Below are 16,044 nucleotides of genomic sequence, written 5' to 3'. Positions count from 1 at the left end.
TGTGTGTTGTCAAGAGGTCGAGATCCCGAAGATGAACGCTTTAGTTGAAAAATAAATCGGTTTTATTTGTTTTAGACATTGCAAATAGTTGAATCAACTCGAATAATGTTATTGATTTGCTAAAATAATCAAAATATACTTTCTGATACACGTCATGATCTATTTGAAATAAGTTCGGTATGTTGAGATTCATGAAATAAATATCGTTGTTAAAATATAAACAGTATTTTATATTGACATGTAATATCATTAGGGCTGGGAGAACCACCGATCACTGTTGATTTCAAGTGATATTAACCAAAGAATAAATTATCATTACGAAATCAGAACTGATCTGATCTCTTAGTGATTTTGATTTTTATATGATCATGATCATGTCAAGTCAAGATCAGTGAAGATCTAAATTCTGCAAAAAAAATCTTCTGATTCGATCGGAAATGATTGATGTATAAAAACGTATTTAATCAGCAAAAGTGCCCGGAGGGGCGAGTAAATTAGCTAAGTTATTAAATTTACCTAAAATGAGTATTCAAAGATGATGCGTTCAAACGGTTGAACTAAAGTTATGCACTGATAATTTTAGTCAATTTATATGAGCTTGGGTGCATCAACTGCTGGGAATTGGAATTTTGCGACGGCAATTCAAACGCGCCATTCAATCGCAGCGCGTTCTGTGTGTTTGAAACCCTTCGCTCCTGTTACTTTTATAAATTAAATTCATGTCAAAAAGCGTTTTATTGCTAATGCATGAACATCATCATCGGTATCAAACAGCTGGAAGTAAAACAGTCTGCTGGAAGTAAATCAATTATCGAATTTGAAGCATAAAATTTTTACACATACCTGGAAGATTACGAGATAATCATTCGTTAACATTTTCTAATTTGTCACCAAATCTGTTTCATCTTAAACAAGGTTAACTTTATCACAACACCGCTGTTAGATAAACACTTGTTATCATAAATTTCTCAAATTGAATGAACACAATTTCACCAAACGCTTGAACCATCGATGTTGTTTTCATTGACGTTTTGAAGCGACGCGAACAGATTTCAACTAAAAAAGTTGTTGATTTTGCATTGCGATTATTGTTTTGCTTTCAACTGTCTCCGGCATTTGCCAGCATTCAAAACAACATATTTTTCAACTACTTGAATATATGCAAATCAAAAACCATATTGGTTGAATCAAAAAGAAATTAGTTAAATCAACTATCGCAAAAATCAAAAACTGCGATATCGCAATTTTATGATCGAAGGGTTCTCCGTGTATGTACACTTAAATGATACAAACATTTAAGCATTTCAGTGTATTCAGATATCGAAACAATATAATTCCAATAAGAGCAAAATGAAGAAATAAAAGTAGCTCCAACCTGATCGCATAATTTCCTCAGATTGCTGTTCACGACAAGCGCCACCGGTGATTTGTTTGCTTTGTTTGACGTCTGTTATTAAGTAACGTTGAATAATGACAGTGTATTGTATAAAAACTGGATTTCATCACTGATTAATTCATATGAAAAAGTATCAATGTGAACAATCAATCAAATAGACAAATACAACAACCACATTTTAAAAAAAATCATATATCTATATATATAAAAATGGATGTAAGTTTGTATGTTTGTAACGCGATAACTTCGGAACTACTGAACGGATTGCCACCAAACTTGGCACAGGTACTTCTTGTATTTCAGAAATGGTTTATGAAGTATATTTATATGGGAGGGAGCGTAGCAAGTGTCATAAACAAGGAGGGGTCATGGAAAAATTCATATAAATTGACAAGAATCGATACATTTTGAAGACCGTAGAACCGTTTTGCATACCTTATATATGACTATATGGGGGGTGGATGTAGCAAGTGCCTTTAAATAGGGGGTGTAATGTTTAAAACGGCATAATTCCGAAACTACTGAACGGATTGCCACCACACTTGGCACAGATACTTCTTGCTCTTCTAAGATGATCATAAGCGTATTTCTATGGGGGGAGGGAGCGTAGTAAGTTTTCTTAACAGGGGGAGCTCATGAAAAAAATTGTCTAATTTGACGAGAATCAATACTTTTTTAAGACCATACAAACATTTTGCATATATTTGATATGATTATATGGGGGGTGGATGTAGCAAGTGCCTTTAAAAAGGGGGGTGTAATGTTTGTAATGGCATAACTCCGGAATTACTGAACGGATTACTATCAAACTTGGCACATGTACTTCTTGCTCTTCAGAAATGGTCATAAGCGTATTTTTATGGGGGGAGGGAGCGTAGTAAGTGTCATAACCAAGGAGGGGTCATGAAAAAATTCACATAACTTGATGAAAACCGATTTTTTTGAAGATCTTAGAAACATTTTGCATACCGTAGATATGGGATGGATGCAGCAAGTGCCTTTAAAAGGGGGGTATAATGTTTGTAATGGCATAACTTCAAAACTACTTAACGGATTGCTATTAAACCTGGTACATGTACTTCTTGCTTTTCAGATATAGTTATAAGAATATTTCCATGGGGAAAGGGAGCGTAGCAAGTGTCCTTAACAAAGGTGGTCATTAAAAACATTATCTAATTTGACGAGAATCGGTACTTTTTGAAGAAATTTTTTGCACAACTAAGATAAGATTATAAGGATATTCTGTTAGGAGAGGGTGTAGTAAGTGCCTCTAAAAAAGGAGTGCGATGTTTGTAACGGCATAACTCCGGAACTGTTGCACGAATTGCTATAAAATTTGGTACAGTTATTTCTTGCTGTTCAGAAATAGTCATAAAGGTATTTTTATAGGGGAGGAAGCGTAGCAAGTATCATTAACAGGAGGGGCCAAGAAAAAAAATTCATGAAATTTGACAAGAATCGATAATTTTTGAAGATCATGCAAACATTTTCCATATCTTAGATATGATAGATATGGGGAGTGAATGAAGCAAGTGCATTAAAAAAGGGGGGTGTAACGGCATAACTCCGACACTACTGAACGGATTTCTATCACACTTGGCATAGCTGCTTTTTGCTTTTCAGAGATAGTTGTAAGGGTATTTTTATGGGGGAGAGAGCGCAGCAACTACCCTTAACAGGGGTCATGAAAAAAATTATTTAATTTGACGAGAATCAATACTTTTTGGAGACCATAGATACATTTTGTGCAACTTAGGGTATTCGTGTGGGGTGGATGTAGTACGTCCCTCTAAAAAGGGGATGTTATATTTGTAACGGCGCAACTCCGAACCTACTGAAAGGATTGCTATCATATTTGGCACAGATACTTCTTGCACACAGTGTCCTTAACATGGGAGGAGAGAGTCAATGACGAAATTTGAATAGAATCGACATTTAGACTAGAAGGAGGGGTTTTTGAAAATAAATTTTAATCTCCCATTTTTTTATAAAACAAGAGAGTGGCAAAAATTTCAAGGTCGTATTTTTCTTTGAATAATTTCAAAGGATCTGGTTCCATTTTGCCGGGGAATTCAAAGAGCTAAGAGAAAATAATCTTTATCTGTCTATGAACGCGAGTGTATTTAGGTTTTAGCATAACTACGAAACGACTAAACGAATCGCCATCAAGTTTGGCACATGTACCAAAGGTGGGAATCGATATTTTTTGAAAAGCACAGATACACTACTCAAAGTAATCATAGAGGAGATCTGTAGTAAGTTCACTGGCAAAAAGGAAGTCAAATCAAAATAGATTATAAGGTTATTTTGAGGGTGAGAGAGAGTAGCAAGTGCCCCGAACATGGAAAGTGTAAGGGAAAATTGATCGGGTTTTACGAAAAATTGTTACTTCTTTACGAGTACAGTATATTTCTAGCAACTGAGAGAGGTTCACAAAAATATTAACAAGAGGAAGGGGAAATAAGTATTCTCAACATTGATCTGAATTGACAAAATCATACAACCAATGTGCATTTTATTATGTAAATTGGAAAAAACTGTCGACTCAAGGTGATGGAAATAGGATTACAACAACATTTGTATTAATTGAATCATTATTCTATAGGTTTTCCTCTACGATGAACGATCAAAACGGTTGAAACCTTGGTAAAATAAATTATATAAAAACGTCATTCTATAGTACGAATGTAGTTATGATGTTAAACAACCTTTAGTTATAAAATAATCATTATCAGATGGAAAATTTTCAACAATTCATGATGTCATAAAATTTTTATAAAGAAGAGGGAGTAGCAAGTGATTATATCCATGGAAACCATCGGTATTGTAGATCGAATGTGACGAGGAAGTACGGAAGTGCGTTACAAGCACATATGAAACTAAGGGAGGTTACTAAGAAGGTATTTATAGAGAGAAAGGTGTTTTAAAGGTTCCTAACAAAAAGGTTCAAATATAAATCTAATTCAATTTGTCGAGAATACCATGGAAATTATGAGTATTGTGAGATCTGAGATGGGACACTGATCATTCGCAGTCTGAACATGAACAAAGTATTGCTCGATCGGGTTTCCGTCTAAGTTATGTTTCACTACAGGAGTATTTCACTAAGCAGGACAACTTCGAGAATTTTTTCGGCCTTCCCTTCACGAAACATTTCCGAGCAACGCCGGGTAATTCAGCTAGTTATATCATATGTCTTTCTATACAAAATGTATGGAGTCCAGCCAGATACCATTAGTCAGACCGAGGGTAATGTTTCAAACCATCCGTTTTTCGTCCTTTTCGAGGACGCTGTCTATATTACAAATTGCATAGATTGATAGCCAATCAAATTTTAGGAATCTACCTGAAACCTCAAGTCGATAGATAAATTATAAATATGTAAAATAAATGGTAAAAAACGAAAACGGTCTGGCTGGACCCATCAGTCAGACGGAGGGTTAAATGGCAAAGCGTCATTTAGAGCAGGGGTTCCCAAAGTGGTCGATATAGACCCCTTGGGGTCGATATCCTTTTTGCGGGGGTCGACGTAAACGAAAACTTACTACGGGGGTCGACGAGGTCTAGAAATCGTAAAGGGGTTCATGACCCAAAATAGTTTGGAAACCCCTGGTTTAGAGCGACGATGCAATAATTTCCTGGTTCCGAAAGTACCGGAAATAGTGGTCAAACACTCTAAAATGAAACTCACTCAATTTTCTAAGAGATGATATGATCGATTTCACAAGCTTAGACTCAAATGAAAGGTCCTATAGTTTCATAGACTGCTGTTGAATTTCATCCGGGTCCGACTTCCTATTCCAGAACTATAGAGTAAAGTGTGTTTAAAATTTCAAACCATTAGTCAGTACGACAATGCAAAATAAAGAAAAATACTCATAAACTTCACATAACTGTTAACAAATTGAAATGGTTATATTAGTTTAAGTCAAAGAAAGTTTCAAATTTTGTTTTTGAATTTGAAAAAAGAAATTTTGGACAGGATCTTCTAGTGATATTTTTAAAAATATAAGTAATATGAGAAAGGGATCATTACACCACTGGATGGATTATAACAGGTTTTTATTGTCAAGATCCTAAAAATGACAAAGTTCGTTCATGCGAAGTTCTAAAGTTATGCAGATTTCTGAAGTTCTGCATTTCTTTTTATGCAATACATATCCAGAAAGATGACTTCATGCTATATTCAAGATTGCTTAACTTTTTATTCCAATGTATCGGTATACCTACTTGTTTCAACTTGATTTATTTCAAAACCCATAGATGCATAGATGTTTCGATGCATTCCTCACACACGAGCGCTTTACAGGAAATCACACTGAGTGTTATGCTTGTTTGTCTGTTCTTCGATTTATGATATTTGAATTTTTTCAGCTCCCATAGCTCTATTTTACTAATTAATCCACACTTGTCGTGGGACGCCACCACCGCCAGCTCCATCGCTCCATCGCCGCCAGCTGACAGTGATGTAATGACGGTGTCTTTTCCTTCGTATATATTTTTTTCCAAAAAAAAACCCATGCAACCGTGTTCCAGTATTTGCATACTTATTTCTAGCGCTTTGAAGTAAGGACTGTGACGCGTGCAAAACGTGCCTGTAATTGTAATGAGGAGAGCATCAAAACAACCAAATTAATCGCTATTGAAAACGCATAAATAATAGCGGGCGGGAAATAACGCAAGAGTTGTCATCTGGTGCCGGTTTTGTGCGTGGTCAGTAAGCATGGAATCGGGAGGTGAATACGCCAAGAAATAGTGTCAATGTCCAATTATTTATGCTACTGGTGTTGAATTGCTGAGTAGCACTGCGAGATTCGCAGTAGGCAATAAAATTTCTTCTAACGACCAGTCGACCTGCCAGCGGAAAGTCCTATCGACATGACAGCACCGGCGGTAGTCGTCGGTGAAGTCGGTGCTACTGGAGTTTGAATACAGTTTAAAAGAGCAGCGTGATTAATCTTGTCCGATGGTCATGTCTTCCTGGGCGCGACGAGTAATAGGCAAATTAATCAAAATTAATAACGTGTTGAGTGTTGTTCGGTAAAATTAGAAGCAAAATCGTCCCAGGCAGTCCAGTACCAAAGTGACAGGAAGGAAATAAAGAAAACGCAGTGCGGCCGAAGGAAATGTGGGGTGAAATCGTGCGGGCGGGGGATTGAATTAATGCGATAGAATGATTCGGCAACAGTAATTTCGCGGTGTTTTGTTTACCACTATTATTCGTAGCGGGCGATTATCGTTTTTGTGTCTTATTCCGAAGAAAAGTGATCAAATTAATGATTCCCGTTTGTTTTACGTGACTGAAATGCGGGACGTTAAGAAACACGATTAGGCTAGAGAAAAAAAAGCTGTGGGAAGTCGAACGAAACACTGTAAGTATGGTGAACATCGTTACCACTTAATAGCTTGGAATGTGTTTTTGATCTAATCTTTAATATCAATCATTGTCAAAACCGTGTCAAAGTACCTAAACCGGTGAATTGTTGAAATCAAACATCGCCAACAGAAACTCTTTCTCAATTTATTATTTGAATCACAGTTTTAAGATTATCAAAGTTTAAGTCGTCCTATCCCATAAGAAATACAATCAATGATTCATCCTGACATTTTTATTTAAAAAGTACTCAGTTTAATCAACTGGTTTTATGGCAATACGGAAAAATTCTTACCTGATAAGTCTGACCGAGATCAACAAATAGAGAGTCCATTGATGAAAATAGATTCCATCTCAAAAATAGATTTCATTGAAACATTTATTCATCTGCACTAAGCCGATTACGATCCGCCCGACAGGGAGAGGAAAGTCTACTAAAGTATCTTCTTCCCTGCCACCAATCGGTCATCAATCTTTGGTCCCGCCCGTCGGTAGCAGATAATGAAAAACAGCGTCCCGTTTCAATGAATTTGCAAATTCATCTCACCCGTGAAAAATCCAAAGTCATTGCAGTTTCCAGTCGTTTAACTTCTGCTCCGGTTCTGTCACTGTCTGCTATGAATGGCATCGCCGACCGACTGCACTCGACAGAATGCTTTCGCTGTCTTTTAGCCCCAGAATTCGGGGCTCACAGGATAATAACAACTCCCCGATGGTTTGCACACAGATCGAAGTGAAAACGAGAGCGCAGAAATCCGGTTCGTTTCGTTCTTTTTGTTTTTGCTTCTTTTACGAGAAAAAAAGTAGCTCAAACCAGTGCCAGTGCAGTGCGATGGCAGGAAAAGCCCATCGGAATGAGCTGAGCTGTCTGAGTGTAGTACTGTGGCTGTGGAAATGAGCGAACGGGAAAACGTGCCGATCTGTGCGGTCGTGCACTGCCACGGCAGACTCGAGCATCCACAAACCGGCCGTTCGTCAGCCGTGGTTTCAACCATCCTTGTTTGCACGTACCTAACTACATGAACCATTCCGCTGCTCCTCGTAAGAAGGACCATGACCTATAAAAACACTAGACATGGTTTACTCGGTTTCATGCTTGGACACCGATCCAGCAAAAGGGGGTTTCTTTCCATTATTTTTGTCTTGCGATGCTCCCGGCTGGTGTAATTACGAACGTGACAACTGACGCCAGAGAGGAGCCTATACTAAGAAGATGCTAGATTGGTGTATTATGTGGAATTACTCATTAACACCTTCATTTGTTTTCGCTTCTACTCGATCTGTGCGTGAATTGGTTCCACTTGGCAGGAATTAGTTAGTAGCTCTTAATTTCAATAGACCTGTTTGTTTCGTTTGGGTATCATTTAAAGCCGGAGAGCTGAGTGCCACAAGGACTGTACACGAAAAAAATGTGACAGACAAAAATAATCATTCAAATTAATTTGAAGTTGAAAATTTTCGAAACTTTCTAAGAATAAATAAATATTAACTATATATTTTGCGAACTTGGTTTATCCAACATCGTCTTCTAGTGTAAATTTATTTATTTATTCATTTATTACTTTATTTATTTATTTAATCAACAGAAAATTGATGATTGTTTCTAAGAATATTTAAAAAAACTCTCTTATTCTAAAAAAGGGTCCAAGCGTTTGATTAAAAATCGTCTCCAGGTTCGAATAGTGGACAATATGTGCTCCGATTGGAACCGATTTTATGATTAGATGCCAGAAAACAATGTTTGAGGTTGTTCCGAAATCCAAGATGGCGACTTCCGGCTAATCGATATTTCTTGAAAACCAGAACAGATGCTGCAAAACGATATTTTATATCCTTCAGAATAATATCCTTTTCTTTGAGCTCGTTTCGAAATTCAATGTGGTTAATCATCGATATTCCTTGAAACCCCTTGCAAGGGTTGTCAAGGAATGTCAGCAAACCCCCTTTCAGCAAATACCCATATTATAAGGGTTTTCACGGAATATCAATAAACCGGCCGAAAGTCGCCGTTTTGGATTTTAGACCGACCCCAAACATTGTTTTCCGACTCCTATTCATCAAAGCTATTCCAAAAATATCTATATGATTAGGTTTAAAACATTCACTGCACAAACCAAATCCCATATAACGTAAACTTTTTTCAAAAATTACCTCGATTTACGAGCCCTCGTTTAGTTCGTAAATGATGGTTTGGATGTAGTTAAATCGGTTTTTCACAAACTTAGTACTAAGCCAACGGTTTTAACCAAATCCGACTTCTGTTTCGGAAATGGTGAACAGTTTCAATGATTTCATTTAAAACGATGATACAGAATACTTAAAAAATTTTGAAACTGATGCTGAGCAATAGGTAGGTAACTGTTTTTGTGATTTCAGATATTAAAGATACACCGGTAGTACTATCTGCAGATATGTATGCTCGAAGCATTTCGCGTGAATCAATCATACTAGTCTTGTTAAAAGTAAATAAGATAGGAATTAATGACAAACCGACGTAGAAGCAACCTTTTTGGAAATATGGTTCTTGAACCAAAGCTGTAAAGTTTCACCTTCATCTTGGATGGATCTATAGTTCCTGAAGAATTTTTTTTTTTCAAATAAAATTTTTATTGGGCTCATTTGCTTTAGCTTAACGTGGCCGATTGTCTTGTTGTTAGGGAGAGAGAAAGGGATGCCGTATTACGGGGCGGCATACTCCCCTAGAAATAGTAAGGGGACATAGGGAGGGTGGGACCTACACAGTATTGAATTGAAATTTGAATACATCATTGGTTTGTGGCATACATCTTTTAGACACATTTTGCGTTCGATGAAGGATTCCTTAAGAAATTGATTTGTGGCATACTTTGTCTCCAGCTATCAACTTATCAACAACAAGATGACAACAAATATATAAGTTCGTAACCATCGATAGCGAAGCAAGGATGGGTTTCTTGGGATAATTGAATCAAAAAAAATCCATTCAGATGCGCAATGCTTCATTTAACACGTTCTCGACTGCATTAATGCCATTCGATCATCGGCACGGCACTTGCATGAAATTTGTAGTGACGAGCTTTAATTTACCTGAATGTCTACAACAATATAAGGGGCATTCCACGCAATATCAGCCATCGAACATTTTTCTTTCATCTAACTACTTTTTTCGGTTAACAATTTGTTTATTTGTTTATTTGTTTATAATTCAAAAATATTCGATACGTATTTTTTATTTCAATGTGATACGTAGAATTTTCGAGAGATATTTTTTTGAATCTCCGCGTTCACAAAAAAAAACTGTTTTTCAACAACCTATACTGAAAAATTTAATACAAATATACAGATACAAAAATTCGTCCAAGACATGAAATGTGCGTCTTTTCCTTTTCGTTTACTTAATGAATTAAGTTAAAAGCTAATAAACAAATAAAAAATTAAAAACATATTCATACTAAATTGTTCTACCTTAAAACCTGTATTATCAGATAAGAAAAACTCGGTTCAATTAGATTTGCGAATAATAAACATCACCTCTTCCTTTCGGCATTTGTCATCATCATTCCGGAAGCATCTGATTTCATATGATTGGATCAACATTTGCTCACCACAACTATAAAACTTTTCAGCTTGTTGATTCATCCTTTTGCCTGCGTTGCAACGAAGGACATCATAGGTTCGGTCGGGCTAAGCAGCTATAGCGTTGTATTTTATGGTTATTGCTTGTTGTTTTCTAAGCAGCAAAAAAAACTAACATCGTGTGCAAGTTCGTCATCGCGCCCACGAAATACGAAGGTGTGAAATAGTGTCGCATACACCAGTCAGCTAGCGTATTGTTTGCGGAACTGACCTACATTCCAAAACGAATAGTTTCCCAGTCACACGCGGAGGCGGAACGGGAAGAAAGAAATTATGCTCTTGAACAGGTGGAAAACAACACAATTCTCACATCTTTGCAATTGCTCGTGTCGGAATCAACTATACCTTGGTAGTTTTGTATTTATTTATATTCCATGCATTGTACTACACGTTCTTTTCCGACTCTCTTTACTTTGTGAGTGCTGCAATTCTTTATATCAACCATCTGTAACAAGTGATAATTTTATTATCATTACTGTCAAACAAAGATTTCAACTCTCCCCTTGCCACCAAATTTGAATGTAAATTGATAATTGATAATATTAGTAATTATATTCTCCATTGTGCTTGTTTTAGGACATAATTAACAAAAAATTTGAATAAGTTCTGCTTAAACTTTACACTGTATCATATTGCATTGAATTCTCTGAAAAAAAAACAAAGTAAAACAAACGTACTCAAACTATATACTAACGCTGTTTTAGTATGTTTTAGTTTCTAGTACCAAAAATCCTCACGTTAATTTTCGTCAATGTCTTCATTACGTTCCGTTTTTTAGCCATCAATGTTGCTCAAGTGATCTTCAATTCAATTACAATTTCTATGTATTCTCAGTTGACACTGGAACAGTAACACTGGAATCGTATCAGGAACGACATTGCCTTTCGATGCGATCATGGAAAAGAGTTGCAACAGTAGCCGTTCCTGTTTTTAAATATTTAAATGCTTCCAACGGTAAATATTTGTTGTCCTGAAGATGAAGGGATATTCCTTCGAAACGTGAAAAAAAATTTAGTGGGCACCCTGTATATGTGGAGCTGAGCTGAGCTGAAGTAGATCGCCCGTAGTTGCACTTCGTGATTGACCGAATGAGTGGAAATGTACAATGAACCAAAGAAAATGAAGCTTGGGAGAAGTAAATCATTTTCACTGTACATACGCACTCACTCCTAACTTTTTATTAAAGGATCAATAACGACTCTGGCTACGACCAAAGGCTGTGCTACTGAGGGAAAGGAAGGAATGTTAGTCCGATACTCGTTGTTTCTAGAGACCGCGGGTACCACTGTATCTCCACGAGCATCACGGGATAGGAGATTTGCTAGTAGGGAGGGAAAATGATCCGGATATGTTTTGGGAACAATATGATCTCAACAAAACCTGCTTTTCGATACTCAGGAACAATATAATAAGTAAGAAAAATATAAAATATCTCAAAGGAACGAACCAATATCCCTTTTTTGTTGCTCGCTCTGCTGTCAGCAACGCGAGATGAAACACGACCACTGAAAGAATAAAATAAAAGCACTCGCGAATGGGTCCGCTGCAGACCAACCCTAGACCTTCAGTCTGTATGACACGATCGACTTGGAAACTTACACACATTTCTTAGAAATCCGACAACACCTACAATGACTTGCAGACAGCGCTTCGATCGGTTAACATCGTTGAATTTTGGGTCGGCAAATTCACAGTATCCGCCGCTTGAGCATTTGCAGTTTTTGCGAATAAACATTATTTTTAGAGCAGCACCAGGACACCGCATCGCACTCCCAGTGATGCCAACTCTCTCCTAGTGGGCGCCCTGTATATGTGGAATACATAAACCCTGCTATCTGTATACTAAAAACAAAAATAAACAGTGATTTCGATAATAGTTGGGTAGTCCTACGTCAACAGATCGAGAAATCCAATAGACCTATCCTCCGTAGATTTTTTAATTGAAAAAGAGATTAACATTTCAAGAGAGCCTTTTACGAAAATCGCATCAATCCGCACCGAGGGCCGTTCAGCTGCGGGGAAATTGTTAAACCGATATTCAGTTTCCTATCCTTCGCACTAGAGGAAAATTCACTGAACTGTTAAGTGTCGGGAAAATAATATTAAAAATATTGATTATATAATAATACAGTCATTGAAATAATATTAGGTGTATAAGTAAGTTTGTGTCGTTTTCTAACAAATGGCAAAATATGATTTTAATTCCTGTGATTTATCTTTACAAATATGCGTTGGAACGCTACTTTCATACAGTTTTAGAATCAGTATATGTCATTTAGCTGAAGCGAAAGCAACAATATTTTGTTTTACTATGAAAATGTAGAATTTTGTGGCGACAGCTGCCGAGTCATTGTATTTTGGTAAAAGTGTGTGGTAAGCATGTTCCATTTGCGTGAACATGTCGGAAGTGGTTTGCACGTTTGAAAACTCGAGATTTTTTTTTTGAAGGCAAGGAAACGAAGCCGGAGCGAAAGGGATAACCTCATCCAGCCATTTGACAACGTTTATAAATGACCTGAATATAAATGACCTGAAAGGTAAGCAATTTGGTGCCACAGCCAAGCGACGTTGAACTCCGTTTCTTTACGTGCGAGCAACTGCTCTAACGTTACAAAAGGAAAAGTTTTCTGCATCCAATTTTTACTGGCGTTGAAAAGTGGGTCCTTTACGACAATCCAAAACGTCAGGCAGCGTATGAATACCCAGACTGTTATAGTAATATTTCAACTACAATTTTAACACTTATCACACGATTTCCCTAAGTGTTAAAGATAACTTTATTTCCATATTTATCATACGAGAATTTGATCGGAATAAAGCAAAAATAAACTTGTCACTTTAATTAACAGCAAAACAAAAATCCAGTGTGAAGTGAATGTTGCACCCAAAACTGGGGCTCAGTGAAAGCGGCACCCAAATCATGTTGTCGATCGTGGTGACATCTGCAAGTGTTCACCACTCTGATTGAGCAAATTTTACACACAGTTCATATGTAAGCCTGTATATCGCCCTTATTCTGAATAACGTCGTATCGTTTTTTCGCTCGTATTTCATTCGTATTCCCAATAACGCTATCAAAATCAAAGGTAGCTATGATTCGATCGAACCACATTCGATCAAAAAATCAATACGTCGTTATTCAGAATAAGGGCGTATATGTTTTCTGTGTTTAAAGTAATGAATGTAACGCTTCGTAACAACTATAACTTACAATACTGTAACATTCGTAAAACCTTTAGCGTACTAAAAAGTAACGCATGTAACGCATATAACTCGCAAAAAAAGGTAACTCAAGTAACGCTTTGTAACGCCTGTAACTCACAACAAAGTAACTAAAAACTTACAACAAAGTAACTAAAAAGCAGCGCATGTGTTGCTTCGTAATTTCTATAACTTATGAAAAAGTAACGCATGTAACGCTTCGTAACACCTATAACTTTCAAACGAGCGACGTATATAACACTTTGTAACACCCATAACTTCTCTAAAAGTAACGCATCGTAGCTCGTTTAACACAAGAATCTAACCCTTCTAACGATTTTTAACATTCATAATTTCCACAAAATAACTTATACGATTTGTAAACCTCAGTTTTTACATATTAAGGACAGCTATAGCGTGTTGGATAAGTCGATACCTTTCACGCATCCCGCCTGGGTTCGATTCCCAACCCCGCAGTTTCTAGCACGAAGAGGTGAATGACCTATAATCGGTACAAAAAATAAACAAATTTCCATAATACTAGGCGTTGACTCAGATAAACCTCAAAAAATTTCGTAACGTATTAACACCGCTTTTATTTATTAATGGGCCCAGGGTAAACACTTTTTTGTGTGCCCCTAGCTAAATGAACAACTTTTTTTTGCTCGGTTGGTCCCGCCAAGGGCCCATTAAGGGGCGGGTAGGGTCTAACACTTTTGAAAAATCATTTATTATTTTCTTTATATTTTCTTATAGTAAAATATTAGAAGAATTTTCTGTGAAATTTTCAAGCCTATTGGAACGAAACTTTGGAAGTTATGGACCTTTATCTTTGCTTATCTCATACTGCGAAGAAGTAAGAACTAGGCACACAGGCCCAAGATTTCTACTTCGATTGACTTCAAAACTTGACAAAAAATTCTTGAAATAATAAATTATAAAAGAAAAAATATGACCTTTTGAAAATGTTAGACCCTACCAGCTCCCTGGAGTAATTAATTGTTTCCATTGATTTTATAGACAAAAACCTTTAAACGCGATTTTCTCGAAAGCAGGTTTTGAAGCAGGTTTGTCCATAGTCATTCAAAAACTGCTGCACCAATTTTGCACACACTTTCTACATATAAAAAAGCAGACCCCAACGTTTTCCTTTTCGTTGTTTGTTACTTTAGGGAGGTTTAACAGCTACACAATGGTGGATTTTTTCGTGAAAAATCGTAGTTTTCACTTTGAACAACCACCAAAAACTAAAAAAAATAGAAAAAAAATCAAACTGTAACGTTGGGGTCTAGAAAAACATTCATTTGTTCACTTCTGATTAGTCTACGCTGAAATACAGTGGACACCGCAAATCATGATTTTAAATAAGCGTTCTCAAAAATACCTCTTCACCGACTAATATTTCAATGTTTTTCAAGAAAAAAAGAATGATGCTTTTTATAATGCAAAACATTTGAATTTAGTTTGTTGAACGATAATTCTTGAAGAAATTCGCAAAAATGATGCTTTTTTAATCGTTTAGACCCTGCCCCTCCACCACAAACCTGCCACCCCCCCCCCTGCACACACTCTTAAAGCCGTGCCCTCGCTGCCCCTATGTAAAAGGTCCCTATAACGCCCCTTTGGGAGAATTATGCGATAATATTGAGGTTAATCAATTTCGTAGCAGCCATGATAAATAGATCTAACAATGCATAAAATTTAAATTAATTGCTGTTTACATACTACTCACGTTAAGACTTCTTCTACAATCATTTCGTCCGTACTAATAATTCCGTACTGCTGAGTGTTTTACTGTACTGATCAGCAATCCGTACTTTAAGCTGTAAATCATTTATGTTTTAGGTTAAGTTTGCATGTGAATTCTTATGTTTTACCTTGTGCCTGTATACTTTTAGAGAATCAATTCAGTTAAGTTAAATTTAAGTAGAGTAACAAATTAATCTTAAGAAAAACAATTCATTTAAACTCTTTGTTTCCCTCACCAACAAACCACACGTGTACTCCTCACTGCTTACTCAATCTATTCTACTTCCACCAAAGGCAGATGACAGTTCATTGGAAACAGGGTTGAAATCAGGTTTCGCATGAATCAAGACGGTTGAAATAAGGTGCGCCATAACCCACCGGGCTGTGACAATTATTCTTGTCTTTTATTTTACCCCGGTTTTATCCACCATTTTATGTGGTTTTGACTCTGCTCTGCTTCGTAAGGCTGCGTGCTATATCGGCAGTGAAGTTTTGACTATCACGTAACCCTTAAAAACCTCTATCTCACGGAGATCAACAGCCCCATAATTTTAAAATACATTCAGTGTCATATCATTCTCATCATGACAAAACTCATTTGAGAAACACAAAATATTCATTTTTATGCAATGAACAATTTCGAGTCGCTATGGTATTGGCGTCAATTCAGTCTACAGAAGCATTCAGTGATGTTCCCACTTATCTGACT

General features: G+C 36.7%; 1 protein-coding gene across 2 annotated transcripts in view; it reads left to right on the top strand.

Moving 5' to 3' along the window:
* Window positions 1-2,970: 2,970 nt before the first annotated feature.
* The window catches only part of LOC131425374 (uncharacterized), a 302,108-nt gene continuing 289,034 nt past the window's right edge, over window positions 2,971-16,044 (top strand). Inside the window, exon 1 of one of the 2 annotated variants that reach the window (XM_058587213.1) lies at window positions 2,971-6,768. The gene's annotated coding sequence lies outside the window, so the exon portion shown is untranslated. The remainder of the gene's footprint in view (window positions 6,769-16,044) is intronic. The other variant, XM_058587214.1, reaches the window with a different exon arrangement.

This window comes from Malaya genurostris, chromosome 1 (assembly GCF_030247185.1).
Source record: "Malaya genurostris strain Urasoe2022 chromosome 1, Malgen_1.1, whole genome shotgun sequence".
NCBI lineage: Eukaryota > Metazoa > Arthropoda > Insecta > Diptera > Culicidae > Malaya > Malaya genurostris.
The sequence above is the reverse complement of the archived record's forward strand: the minus strand, read 5'-3'. Positions and strand labels throughout refer to the sequence as shown.